This window comes from Dama dama, chromosome 27 (genome assembly GCF_033118175.1).
Source record: "Dama dama isolate Ldn47 chromosome 27, ASM3311817v1, whole genome shotgun sequence".
Lineage (NCBI taxonomy): Eukaryota > Metazoa > Chordata > Mammalia > Artiodactyla > Cervidae > Dama > Dama dama.
The window spans coordinates 12868914-12884016 of NC_083707.1; positions in this window are offsets into that span (position 1 = coordinate 12868914).

A 15103-nucleotide genomic window follows, 5' to 3' on the forward strand; every position below is an offset into this window, starting at 1 on the left:
CTGCAGTGGTGAAGACCCTGCCCTTCCACTACAGGGGCCATGAACTCGACCCCTGGTTGGGGAAGTGAGGTTGCTCATGCTGAGCAGACAAAAAATTAAAAGCAAAAACAAACAAACAACAAAAAAACCTGAGAGACTGATTTCTGGTAAGTGCCTAGTTTACAGACCAAAGTTTATCCCCTGACCAGTGCACACCCACCAGGAATCTCTCCCCATGTCTAAGTCAGTGAACTTCCTGCTTGGATCTGGCTGGTCCAGCCGCTCTTTGCACTCCTTGCCCTAGATACAGCTCACCCCAAACCCTCAACAGACTTGTCTATAGCTTGCTACATCTTGCATTTTCCAAACTGCAACTCCTCTGCTATTCCCAGCTAAACTTAATTTCCGGCAACTGGAGTTTGCCTCAGTTTATCTTTTCATTTAGGTCGACAAAGGTTTGGCACAGGCTCCAGACAGCATGGGGCCTGGGACTTCTCCCTTCTTTGGAGAGCCCATGGGTTCGTCCCTTGGCAGTGGTGCGCATGCGTGCGTGCTGTTGCTTGCGTCGTGTCCGAATCTTTGCGACCCTATGGACCATAGCCCACCAGGCTCCTCTGTCCATGGGACTCTGCAGGCAAGAGTACTGGACGGGGTTGCCATGCCCTCCTCCATGGGATCTTCCCGACCCAGGGATTGAACCTGCGTTTCTTATGTCTCCTGCTTTGGCAGACAGATTCTTTACCACTAGCGCCATTTCGGAAGCCCAAGAAGCTTATCAATGATCGCTTCCTAATAAGACTTGAAATATAATTAAATTCTAGGGTCAAAATTTTTAGAGTTGGTAAATCTATTAGTCATTATGTAATTCAACCTTGTCATTTCACATGTAGGGAAATAAGTTTCAAGAGGACAAGGGACCGCCCCCACCCCCCTCATCTTCTTCTTCACCCAAATCTTTTAACTTGCTAGTGTCTGAGACTTGCCTGGAACCCATGGCAGCGGCCTTCAGACCCAGGACTTTTCTCCTGATAAGTCTGTGACTCCTTTAACCACGGACAGCTTTAGTTCCTCCCAAACTGTGGCAGCACACAAAGCCCTTGTAAGCCACCTTTATTTCTTCAAATATTTTTCTTCCCAGGGTTCCCCTCCGGGTGCATTTCTTCAAGTAACCCCTAGAAAAAAGATAAATATAAAAAGCCAGGAATCCTCATCTCAATTCGCCTCCGGAATGTCTGTCTTTCTTTTCCCTATGTATTTATGTTCTTTACTTTCAGCCAGTTCTCCAAGTCAGCTGGTCTGACTTGATAGAGCACTGATACCATTTCCTACCTTAGGCTCTGTCTTTTATTGGGCATGTGATTATTGTTATTTTGAGTTTCTATTTATTTATGTCTACAACAGGGTAATGATATTTGTATCTCCCAGAGTTCCCGAAGGAATCGGATGGTAGAATGGTGACACTTTGTAAACTGAAGGGCACTGAACAAGTTCAAAATATCTGTTTCCTTACTTTCAATTTCATAGTCACAATAAATGCACTCTGGAACCTTCCCTCAGTCACTCAATTTCTGGGTAATCTTGGGCTAACAGCACTTTCTCACTGCTGCTTTCCAACCTGCTAAAATTTTAAAAAGTAAAATAAAACCTGTATTTCAGAATTAAGGGGACCAGACATAATGAATATGAACCTGTTAGTACAGGGCCAGGCACATAGTTCAAGAAATGGGATTTGCATGATTTTAAGTATTATTATTTCCCTAAAGCCTCATTTGTTTTCTAGTTTTCCTGACCCATGTCTTGATACAGCATTTCTGTGATATATTTGGACGAGTCATTTTGTTTCTATTTTAGAATTGCATCATCCTGACTCACGAAGTTGTTACTGAACCTTCCTGTGAGATTACTTAGTGGTCATGAGACTGAGGGATAATCATGCTAAGGTGTTGCTTTATCCATTCTGTTGCAATAGAACAGGGAAAACAGTTGCGTACAGCATGTCTGATTGCTCAATGCAAATTTTGCCTATTTTCCAACACTTTTAATAACATACTTAAGCAAAATGAGATGAATATGGAAAAGCTGAATCTCTTGCTTGCTCACTATGTATGTATCCTGTTATTCTAAATCCCAATACCATAGAAGAAAGAATTCTAAAAAAAGAAAGTAAAGGGACTTCTGAAATACATCATCTTAAAGCTGATTGTTGTTTAGTCACTAACTCACGTCCGAGTCTTTTGCAGCCCTATGAACTGTAGTCTGCCAGGCTCCTCTGTCCATGGGATTCTCCAGGCAAGAATACTGGAGTGGGTTCCCATTTCCTTCTCCAGGGGATCTTCCTGACTCAGGGATCGAACCCACGTCTCCTGCATTGGCAGGTAGATTCTTTACCACTGAGCCACCAGGGAAGCCATTTAAAGCTGATATTTTTGACAATAAACAAATGAGAAGAAAAATTGTGAAGAAAAGAAAAAATATCATCAACCTTGCTTTCTTTTCTTTTTCCAAACTGGATGCTTTAATTATCTCTGTACCCTTCTCTTCACATTTAAAAGAGAGTAGTCTTACTTCTCTGACAAAAAGAAAACACAAAATTAAAAAAAAAAAAAAAAAAAAAAACTAGAAATATCACTAAATAGTCTAATTTCAGATTTGATACTGCACGTTTGTTGTATTAATATTATCATTTTCAGCTGTTACTTCCAAACTTGTTATAAACATACAGGAAAAGGGGGGCATTCTTTTATATGTGAGCCTCTTTTATAAGCAATTTTTCCACATCGTCTAGACATCTGAAAAATCTGAAGGGATGAAACTTCATTGTAATGGAGTTTCAGGGATTGAACCTTTTAAATGGACTGCTATATGATACTATATTCCACCTGAATATAGCATTTGTCTAATGTGCTTATTTAAATTCTTCATGGTTACAAGCATTTTCTCCAGTCTCAAGAAAAATCAGACGAGGAGCAAATCCTGCAAGAAATCTGAAGGTAGCAAATGACTCATCTGTTTTTAAACACGAAGGCTCACTCTTTCCCTCTCTAAACACTCTAGCTAAGGGCTAATTCCCCTTCATTCTCTTTAAGTGATGATAGATACTGAACGGCACCAATTAAATTGCTGCATATGAATGTGGTGTCTGATGAATGTAACTACAACATTCACAAAGCAACAGAAGTTAGAGGAAAAATGCCATAAACCATCATTTTTTAAATTGCCCCACAGGAGCAGAATTACAACATATACACTCAGAAAGGTATAAAAAAGAAATGCCTAGCAGATAAGATCTATTAGAGAAAAAAATTTACTATCAATGGAAATATAACTTGGTATTCTACATTCTGCTACACAAATGAATGATCATGTCTAGTCCTTAAACTGTGTGGGGTGTATGTTTGTATGTGTGTGCCTTTCATATGTATAAGGGCTTCCCTGGTGGCTCAGACGGCAAAGAATCTGCCTGCAATGCAGGAGACTCAGGTTTGATCCCTGGATCATGAAGAACCCCTGGAGAAGGGAATGGCTACCTATTCTAGTATTCTTGGCTGGAGAATTCCATGGACAGCGGAGCCTGGAGGGCTGCACTTTGTCCGTTATGTATAAAGATATATGTAATTAATAAAACATTATAGAGGAGGTATGCTAGATAACTGGAGAAGGCAATGGCAACCCACTCCAGCACTCTTGCCTGGAGAATCCCATGGACAGAGGAGCCTGGTAGGCTGCAGTCCATGGGGTTGCTCAGAGTTGGACATGACTGAGCGACTTCACTTTCACTTTTCACTATCATGCATTGGAGAAGGAAATGGCAACCCACTCCAGTGTTCTTGCCTGGAGAATCCCAGGGACAGGGGAGTCTGGTGGGCCGCCATCTATGGGGTCGCACAGAGTCGGACATGACTGAAGCGACTTAGCAGCAGCAGCATGCTAGAAAACGAAAATGAGATCTTAACTTGGAATCTGAATGTGAACTTTCCAATTTGCTTCAAAAAATGAACTTGGTAAAACACTTTTGTCTTTATTATACTTGTTAAAGAAGTCAATGTCCTCTTACTCAGTACGCACTTTTGCCCCACCCAGTGGCTGCCTCATAAACAGCCAGTGTTCTCAAAAGTCGGAGAAGTCCTCCAAGAGGATTTGGGACCAGAAACACAAGGGCAGAAGCTCTCCTCGTGGCTGACATTTGTACAGGAGGCTCCCATCTCCATCAGCGATCCTGCCATCTGCACTGAGCCTTGGAGCAAACCGACCAGCGTGCCAGCAGCTTCAGGGCGACCACCAGATGCTTTCTCAGACAAGAAGACGACCAAGTCAGCTGTGCGCCCATCAATCATAAGAAAGAGGAGCCACAGGGCTAGGGCAGTAAGATCGGACTGGTGAGAGGAAGATGGGAGAGACAAGGTGATGAAGGGAAAAAGGGTACAGATCCAAGAATTTTTGCTCAATGCTAACTGTATGAATTTGGACAATTCGTTTAACCCCTGATTCCATATCTTTAAGACATCTGTGTTGTTTGGTTGCTAAGTCATGTCCAACTCTTTTGCAACCCCGAGGACTGTAGCTCACCAGGCTCCTCTGTCCATGGAATTTTCCCAGCAAGCATACTGGAGTGGGTTACCCTTTCCTACTCCAGGGGATTTTCCTGACCCAGGAATCAAACCTGCATCTCCTGCATCTCCCAAACAGGCAGGCAGATTCTTCACCACTGATCCACCTAGGAAGTCCCTTTAAAACATGGATAGTTGTATTTTCCTGGCTTAGACATTAATTTAAGGAGAAAAATGGCAAATGCAAATGATACAGTACCTGGAAAAAGGTAAAATATTTACAAAAATTACAGGAAAATATTTTATATCTGTATTTTTCTGTGTGTCTTTTACATGCATGTGTGTGTACATATACAAACTCAGACTTAATTTTATGATCAGTACAAAACCTTAAGAAAATAGTAAATTAAAAAAATGTATTGATATAATCACCTTGTCAGGAGTTGAAAGAACTTGTAAGTCTTACTATAAGATATCTAGTTGTGTGAATAGAGTGTTCTTGTTTTTTACTGTCAGAGATTTTTTTTTATTGTTTCTCCCTACAATATTATCTCAATTTAGGAAATTACTTCTTTAAAATATACTTTAAATTTAAATACTAAGATTAGTATAAAAGCAATGCTGTTATTGCTATCACATTGTTGTTGCTGTTAGCTGCTAAGTTGTGTCCAACACTTTGGTGATCCCATAGACTACAGCCTGCTAGGCTTCACTGTCCATGTGATTCCCCAGGCAAGAATACTGGAGTGGGTTGCCATTTTCCTCTCCAGAAGATTTTCCCGACCCAGGGATCAAACCTGCATCTCCTGCATCTCCTTGCGTTGACAGGTGGATTCTTTACCTCTGAGCCACCTGGGAAGCTGGCAATCACATTAACAAACTTTAAAAAAAAGAAGAGACTCTCCTTTTAACTGTCTTGGATACCAGCATGAAGTCTGTAAGATGACAAATTATTCATCAGTGTAAATGAATACAATATTCTCAGTTGCCATTCTTCGAAATCCTCTCAGAACTTGGACACTTGTATTACCTCCAAATCTCACAAAAAGAGGTGGTATTCCCTTTTGAGTATTTTCCTTTATCCATTGATTCAATTAAGCATTCATGCAGTCTTTAAAGAGTTAATTGTACTCTTAACTTGTGACTTGGTCCTTAGTAGTGGAAAGACATTTCCCATACCCCATAAGGTCTGGCATTGTGATGAGGGAAAGAAAAGTAAGTAGCATTGATTATGAGAGGGTAAGGGTAGAGGTAAGCCGAGGTTTAGTGGGAAAACAGAAGTATTGATACTATTGCCAAATAGGTACCTGCTTTGCAGCCCCATGGACTGTAGCCCACCAGGCTTCTCTGTCCATGAAATTTTCCAGGCAAGAATACTAGAGTGGGTTGCCGCTTTCTACTCCAGGAAATCTCGACCCAGGGATCTAACCTGTGTCTCTTGTGTCTCCTGCTTTGGCAGGCAGATTCCTTACCACTATCACCACCTGGGAAGTCCCCCAAATAAGTATACTGATGATTTCCTAACACACGTCATCCATATTAAGTCCCAGAGACTGAGAGTAATTCTAGGTTGAATCTATACCTATTGTAAATGATGGGGTCTTCCCTTGGAAATTTCCAATCCTTCAATAGACTCCAGAGTTCCAAAATTGTTCCAAAATCTTGGTGGGGAGACAATTTTCTGGCGCTTACAACTCTGCCATCTTCCCGTAATCTTCCTGTTGCATCTGTTTTTAATCCTTATATATTCTTGATGAACTGACACTTTTATCAACATATAATGTTCTTCTTTGTAACCTTTTTCCTAACAATCTGTTTTGCTTGATATTGGTATAGTCATTCTATCTCTTTTTTGGTTACTATTTGCATATAATATGTTATTCCAACTTTGCAGTTTTAATTTTTTGTGTCTTTGGATATAAAACAACCCTCTTATAGACATCATAGACAGCATATATTTGAATGAATTTTTTAAAAATTCATTTTACCAATCCCTGCCTTTTGGTCAGAGAGTTTAATTCATTTCTGTTACAGCAATTCCTGATAAGGAAGGAATACATCTGCAATGTTGCTATTTGTTTTCTGTATGTCATAGTTTATTCCTTTTCTTTTTTTTTTTTTTTTTTTACTCTCATTTCCTATATTAATGCCTTCTTTTGTGTTTAGTTGATATTTTTAGTAAATCTTTTGTTTCCCTTCTCTTTTCATTTTGTGCATATTTTAAAAATATTTAATCTGTGCTTTCCATGGAATTATGTTTATCATCCTAAAGTTGTAACAGTCCAGTTCAAATAGATACCAACTTAATTTCAATAGCACAGAACATCCATGCACCTGCACAATTCTGTCTTCCTGCTCTCCTCTATGTTGTTATTGTTATAAAGTATGTCTTTACAAATTATGTGTAAAGTATGGATGTGAGAATTGGACTATAAAGAAAGCTGAGCGCCGAAGAATTGATGCTTTTGAACTGTGGTGTTGGAGAAGACTCTTGAGAGTCCCTTGAACTGCAAGGAGATCAAACCAGTCCATCCTAAAGGAAATCAATTCTGAATATTCTTTGGAAGGACTGATGTTGAAGCTGAAACTCCAATACTTTGGCCACCTGATGGAAAGAACTGACTCATTTGAAAAGACCCTGAGGCTGGGAGGGATTGGGGGCAGGAGGAGAAGGGGACCACAGAGGATGAGATGGTTGGATGGCATCACTGATTCAATAGACACGAATTTGGGTAATGGGAGTTGGTGATGGACAGGGAGGCCTGGCATGCTGCAGTTCATGGGGTCACAAAAAGTTGGACACAACTGAGTGACTGAACTGAACTGAACTGAACTGAATTGAACAGACTTATTATTGCTTTATACATTTATCTTTAAATCTTGTACAACATTTTAAAAAATCTTACTTATTTCTTACTGAGAATGGAATGTTCCATAATTTCTGTAAACTAATTTTTACAACACTGCTCCTTGAGAAAAATCAGCCATTCAATATTTCTCACTGTGGAATAAATCTATAAAGCTAATTGCCTTTTCATTTTTTACACAATCAGGTCTTAAAACTGAATTGGTCATGAAGTGTTTGCTTCTAGTTTATTGTCTATTAAATATAATTTCACATCCACTTTCAATATCACCTTACTATACATAGACGAGTGAACTGAATTATCAAGTATCATGAAACTCTAAATATTATCAAATGATAATTTTCCATTTTAAAGGAATGTATCTTAAGGGCTTCTCAGGTAGCTCAAGTTAAGTAAAGAACCTGCCTGCCAGTACAGGAGATGCGGGAGATGTGAGTTCGATTCCTAGGTTGGGAAGATCCCCTGAAGTAGAAAATGGCAAATCACTCCAGTATTCTTGCCTGGGAAATTCCATGGACAGAGGAGCTTGGCAGGCTACAGTCTACGCAGTTGCAGAGTTGAACATGACTGAGCACATAATGCAACACATCTTTAACCTTTTTTTACAAGTTGTTCAACTGATAAAAGATTAAAATGAAAACTGCATTATCGTGATGGTGTTGATAAATATATCATTGACTTTTGAATGAAAGAGTACTTTATGCCTTAGTTTCTCCAGATTCAAATCAGTAATTATAATAGATGTCTATTAAAAAGAGAAGATAGCACTATCTTTAGGTTAACATAATCGTTTCATTCTAAAGTCTTCATATATAACATATGGCATTTTGCTGCTGCTGCTAAATCGCTTTAGTCGTGTCCGACTCTGTGCGACCCCATAGACGGCAGCCCACCAGGCTCCCCCGTCCCTGGGATTCTCCAGGCAAGAACACTGGAGTGGGTTGCCATTTCCTTCTCCAATGCATGATAGTGAAAAGTGAAAGTAAAGTCGCTCAGTTGTGTCCGACTGTTCGCAACCCCATGGACTGTAGCCTACCAGGCTCCTCCGTCCATGGGGTTTTCCAGGCAAGAGTACTGGAGTGGGTTGCCATTGCCTTCTCTGATATGGCATTTTACTGAGGCTCAATTGTTGTGATATTATGATTGATGTTAAAACATTTATAAACTGAAAACTTTAAGTGCTTGACTGATGTCACTTTTATTGTATAAAACCTTTTCCTTTTGTCTTTTAACATTAAAAGCACACTGCAAATAATTTTAAAGGCTAAGGCAATGTTTAAGTTAGGTAGCCTCTTGAGTTTTATGACCATAAAGGATTTCATCTTCATCTGTAAGACTTTTCTTACCCAAATCCACAGATTTCAAGCTTTCAGTTATTCCTTTGAGCTTGTCAGTAACTGTAGGCTCAGTCAACAAAAGGCTCCTACTAAAATACAGCTCCATGGATTTGGAGTTTTGTGGGTGGGGAGTGTCTGTCCTAATATACTTTTGGGATTGATTAGTCTTATTAGCGGTTTGCTATTCATGGAGGTACATAAAAGAATCCTGATTGAAGAAAAACAGTGTGCAGTTAGCAGTTAATATCTTACCTTGGTGTCTGGCAGCATAATAGGCACCTAATTATATTAGATTTTCCCTTTTCCATTGCTTGTAAAATAAGCACATGCACATTCATGTACTCAGAAAAGGAATAAAAATGGTATTACAAAACCCTAGTACAATCTTCCCCGAAATCCTAAAGTTTTCATCTCTATATGAAAAAGTAGTTTCAGATATTCGGCTTTTAAAAAGCAATTCTAGTACTAATAGTAACTATTAATTATTAGTTATAATTAATAATAATTATTATTAATAATAGCGAGTTGTGAAAGGAAGCCTGTCTATTCAAATAGAGCAAAGCGCTTGATCCAGTAGAGGACACATGTGCATCCAAGGATACTGCTGCTCCGCCCACTACAGAAGCAGAGCATGCGTAAGTCTTATGTCAGTGAACCTTGGCAGACGCAGTTCTAGCCAGCTCAGCTCTCTGGGCTGATGCCAGCACTTTCCTCAGCGACTGCAGCTCGCTTGATCCTCGTCACTGCGTGGCTTATCTAATCATTCTGCGTTGGGTGTATTTCTCAGCATACATTTTGGACTTAATTTGCATTTCTAGCAGATAATTTATTTCAACTCTCATTTTTCAATGCTGAGTACATGAATTAACCCAAATGCATCAGAACCAAATCTGAAGCATTTCCGAGGAAAATAACTGTACTTCATAAGAAATATATTGTTAACATTGTGAGATATTATATTATATTGACATAGATATAAATAGATATTATATAGAGAGATATTACATTGCCGACATTCATATTGTTAACATTTATGAGAAAGTAGTAATTGCCAGAATAACATAATGGCTCATAAATCACCACTAGAAATATAGATGATGATTATATCAAACTTTTTCTAGTTAGGATTGAAATCAGTCAATCTGTTTGGATTTCCAATCTGAATTCTCAAGTAAAAATGAAGGATTTGTGTACTGATCTGTTAAGCTGTCCTATGACTTCCTTCTGGTTATTTAACTTATCTGAAATTCAATTTCCTCAACTATAAAGTGGAAATATTTCATCTCATTTATAATGTTGCATCTTTCCTTAATTTTTCCTTTTGCACTGAGAACCATTTATGTCCAATTTGTAACATCCATAAAATGGGATCTTATGGAGGAGCTTTTAAAAAACAAAGCATAGGACTTACCTGGTGGTCCAGCGGTTTAGACTCTGAGCTTCTGATGCAGGGGGTTTGATCCCTGGTTGGGCAACTAAGATCTCACATGCTGCATGGCATCACCAAGAACAGAAAACAAAACAAGGCCCAAAGCAAAGCACAGCTTTAAATCCTCTTCAGGACCATGACTAAGAGCTATCAAGTGGAGGAAAAGAAATGCTACACAGAGTATACAGGTCTCTTAGCATGTAACACGTAGACGGTTCAAATTAAGATGTTCTCTAAGTGTAAAACATACTGATTTTGAAGATAATATTAAAAAGTAGAAGGAAAAAGGGAAGAGAGGAAAAAAAGATGGAAGGAGAGAAAAAAGACTAGAGAGTTAGAAGAATAAAAAAAGGAAGGAGAGAAGGGAAAAAAGAGAGATGAACAAAATCATCCTCAGTTCTAGTTTTCTCTCCCCAGATGCTTGCTCTCCCACTCTGTCCGTGTGGAAGGATACAAGGAGCTCAGGGAAATCAAGGAACAGTGTGACACCCATCCCATCACACTTTGGTTTAAGTAATATGTTTATGTTATGTCTTGGGTCTGGAGGACAAGCCCCACATTATTTACCCTTAAACCACTGATTAAACTCCTGTCTCCCTACACACCGCAGTTCTGCTTGTCTATGACAATGCCTAAAAGTTCTATCCAGATACTGTGTCTCTGTGTTGGTTACTGTGTTCTAACTGACCAGGTGTTACACTCCCATCCACCCTGGGTCTGACACTGCCTGCTCCTAACTTTTGTCCCATCCACGCCTATCATTTCATTATCTGAATCTCAGCACACTCTGCTTGCTGTTTCCAACACCAAGTGCTACGATCCTGGTTTTACAGAAACACACAGAGCTTTTGGGACAGATAACTTTTTAAAACATTAAATAGAAATGAATATTTGCCTGGCTTTTTAAAAACCTAGCTCACTTTTATTCTCTTATTTTAAAAATATAATACACATATCTAATATTTAAATAATATTATACTGGGTTTCCCCATTATGTTAAGTCTTCTACAAGCTCATTTCAACAATTTTTTTGTGGAAATCAGATTCTTTCTGTTTTTTTATTATCAAAATAATTCTGCAATAATTACTCTTGGGCATATATCACTTCACATCACTACCATGATAACATCCTAGCAGTTTAACTACTGAGTTGAAAGCATGTGTGCATGTGTGTGCTCGGTCATGTCTGACTCTTTGAGACCCCAAGGACTGTAGCCTGCCAGCTCCTCTGTCCATGGAATTTTTCAGGCAAGAATACTACAGTAGGTTGTCATTTCCTACTCCAGGGGATCTTCCCAACCCAGGGATAGAATCCTTGTTTTCTGTGTCTCCTGAATTTGCAGGTGGATTCTTTACCGCTGTGTCACCTGGGAAGCCCCAAACTTCTAGGCATATTACCAAATAATTTTTCACAAAATTATACCCATTTATACATTTACTAGATGTGAAAAAAAATGCCTGAATCACTGCAATTTTTCAGTCTTGAATAGTCTCATTAAATAACTGTTTTTCACTTATTTATGTGGTAAAAACACTTAATATGAGATCTCCCTTCTGGGAAAAAACACAATACATCACTGTTAACAGCACAATGATGTAAGCAGATGTCTCGAATCTATTTATCTTCCAATATTGTATCGTCAAAACATTTAGCAAGTTTAAATCACTCTAAACCCACCACTTTTGGTGGAACTTCTGTCCACTTTTAATTAATCAACATAATGACTGTGTAGAAAGTGGCAGATTATCAGGGCCACTTACTGAATTATTGAACATTTCCCTTGTTTCAAAAGGCACGTGTGTGTGTGGTAAGTCGCTTCACTTGTGTCTGACTCTTTGCAATCCTGCGGACTGTGACCCACTCGGCTCGTCTGTCTGTGGGGATTCTCCAGGCAATTGTGTCCAAAGGAAATAGTGCCAACTGAGTAAATTATTGATTTCCCCCATTTTATTTAGCCACTTGTAGACTATATAAACAATCCATAAAACCAATAAAATTTTGATCAATTACTTGGAATTTGCATGCTGCTGCTGCTAAGTCATGTCAGTCGTGTCCAACTCTGTGTGACGCCATAGACGGCAGCCCAGTTTATCTAATTTTGAAGCTACCTTCTTTCAGCATCCATTCACAGAACTCCCTTCCTATTAATAAATATTTCTCATTTAGATGGTTACATTTGAAGGAGTGAAAACTTTTATAACTAATATGTGAAGCCAATCCAAAAAAGAGATTTCCTGTGAAGTAAATAAGAAGTGTCTAGATCAAGTTTATAACATTAAGACCAACACTTTACAATGTAAAATACTGATATTTATTTCTTGAATAGTCTATAAAAAAATCTTATTTTTTTATACTAACTCCCTCTCCAAATACTTTGTTCCAGCTTGAAATCATCTTACATTTATTTAAAAGAATATCAAATTTCATAATTCACATAAACTTTCATAAGTATTTCCTAAATTATGTACAAATATTAATATATGAGTGTTGTCTTATTTGTAAATGAAGTATGTTATAGTGACAAAGAACTGAATATATATACTTAAGCCATTTCCTCAAATAAATATTCATTTATTGCATACAGAATGATTAGAATTTATCAAAAATTTTTCTCCAAAATATTTTTAAAATGTTAACATGTGTGGCTGGACAACAACCACACAAATTGATATTCATTTACTATATACAAAATAATTGGAATTCATCAAAAATTCTTTTAAAGCACTCAACATGTCATTACTAATATCTAAATTTGTACCATTTTTATTCAAAATAAAATTAAAAAATAAAGAGGAACCAACAGTAAAAAAATAAATTTACATGTTAAAAAGGCCTACTCTTTAATGGGTTTAGTCAGTTTAGACAAGAAATTCTATTATCATAGCTAAGATAGATAAGACTATGAAAAATATGATTAAGATGTAAGTCACAGTCTGTGTTAAACATTGTTAAACTGCTTTTCAGCCCAAACAGATGAACCCCTATGGAAATACACAATGGCTCAATTTTCTTATTGTTAAAAGCACAAGGAACTCATTAAATTCACCGTGAGCCTGTGAAGCCCAAGCTACACAATTACTCAGACACTGCCTCCATTGTCCTTTTAAGGGTTCTCTTCATTTGGAAGATCCTAGACTTTTCGAGATAACACAATGGTGTGTCATCAACTATTCTCATACCTAGAAAATGTTTTACAAAAAGAGCTATACTTGGTAAGTGAATGAAATGGTTAAGTAAATTAAATAATGAAGTGTGTTTAATCAAAGATACTAAAAAAAAATGGGTGACTGAAAAGTAAAATGGTAAAGTATTATAAAATTATCAAGAAGAACATATCTATGTTTAGTATTATTAAGTATGGTGCACTATTGCAAAAAACAAAAAGACTGCTTAAGAATATTGCTTAAATACACAGTGTGTATACTGTACATTAGCAAGTAAAATATAATAATGTCATGTTGGAATAATTTGGGAAAATATAAATATTTTGGAGACAAAAAAATTCAAACTCCACTTGAAGACAACATATGCAGTGGGATACCACTCTCAGTAGCTTAAGAGTGATTGAGTTCTTTATAATGAGTCATCAGGGAAGCCCCAGGTAATGGGGAAATATTTAAATGAACATTGAACAATTTAATCAGTCACGTCCATATTTTATTCTATAAGAAGCCAAACTATTGGATTTTGAGACATTTCCTTCAGAGATTTGATGTTCTACAGACAATATTAATAGAAATATCACTTACTATAAAAAAGATGTACTTTCATTCTGAAAGAAAATAAATTTTGATTAGCATGAGTTAATAATCAGCTTCATCTCAATCACAAATATATTTGCTACTATTTTTATATTTAAAGAAGCAACTTTGTTTGAGATTGGTAGGCAAACTGTAAAATGAACATTAATTAGATTACTTAAGATTAACATTAATTAGCCTATAAGATTCACAGAAAATTTTATCTTATTTATTTATTTACTAAAAATTGTGCTGCCATGATAAAAGAGAGTATTCAAATTGGTAACCTCTCTTGGGGGTCCATTAAATAATAGACAATCAAACATTTCTTCCTTTTGCATTTTGCTATTCTTTCAACAATGCTTCATTTTGAGGTCTTGTTAAGAAAAAAAAATTCAAAATTGTACATATCCACACATTTCTTTTATGAATAGTTATATTTGATTTTTTCATAAATGACATGTACTATGAGGAGCACAGACATCCTTTGAGAAAGTTTTGCAGTGCTTACAAACATTTAATTGACGGGTAAAATGCAGTCTTCTCCAAAACAGATGGTTCTCCTACTTCTCATTTCTAAGGCTTCATAGAGGGGTGCCATCTCCCCATTCTTTATGTCACCACTCAACACATCCACAGTCAACTTGAAAAAAAAAGATTTAATCTGAAATTCAATCTTTATAAATATTGGATTTATTCTGCAGTCTCAATCTTCTGCAATTGGCAAATATATTATTTAAATGAATGAGTAGTCTTCTACTTTTTAATAAAAGTGTTACAATAGAAATAATCCCATTGATTAATGAAAATTTCAATTGTGTGTCTATAAACATTTGATTTCAGGTAGTCACAGTCCTTACATACTTAAGAACTAAAGTACAATGATGCATAATAATGTCATATATGTATTATGCTTATAATATATAATAAAACACAACATAAAATTAAATTTAAAAACATGAATAGAATATAAATATCTAACTATATAAAAGAAAAATAAAAGAGATATACTTTATAGCTACTTTATAAATTAAATTTTAAATACCTATCTAGAAATATTTTATTATTGCTCTTTACATTAAGACAATTTCGAACTCTTAACTATAAAGGAAAGTTGCTTAACATTTATATTCTATTTAAAGTTTATTAAACAGCCTTGAATTAAAAATTATAGTTCCCTTATAATATTTTATTTTTGAATGG